Source organism: Sinocyclocheilus anshuiensis, unplaced genomic scaffold, assembly GCF_001515605.1.
Source record: "Sinocyclocheilus anshuiensis isolate Anshui unplaced genomic scaffold, SAMN03320099.WGS_v1.1 scaffold194, whole genome shotgun sequence".
NCBI lineage: Eukaryota > Metazoa > Chordata > Actinopteri > Cypriniformes > Cyprinidae > Sinocyclocheilus > Sinocyclocheilus anshuiensis.
In genome coordinates this window covers 2224448-2224782 of record NW_015546074.1, presented here as the reverse complement: position 1 = coordinate 2224782, position 335 = coordinate 2224448, and positions in this window count along the sequence as shown.

The window sequence follows — 335 nt, the reverse complement described above, 5'->3', positions numbered from 1 at the left end:
ATTAGGAAGTAAAACTGATGACACACCAATCAGAATCTCTGTATGCTAACAACGGTGAGAGGAGAGAGCTGAGCCAATCATCTACAGGGGTTTTATACTTACACATACAATATAGGCCTAATTACAGTACAGTACCAGTACATTAGATAATGGAAATTTCACTATTCAGTAAACTGTGTAAACTGTAGCACATGTTCACACCTTCACGCGTGTGACTGTCCATTTTTATTTGTAACCGTGTACTTCATGTACTTCATTTTTGCAGAACTGAGAAATGACTGCCTAGAGATATAGCTAGTCTTGTGTCAGGAGACCAAGAAACTGCTATAGTACTG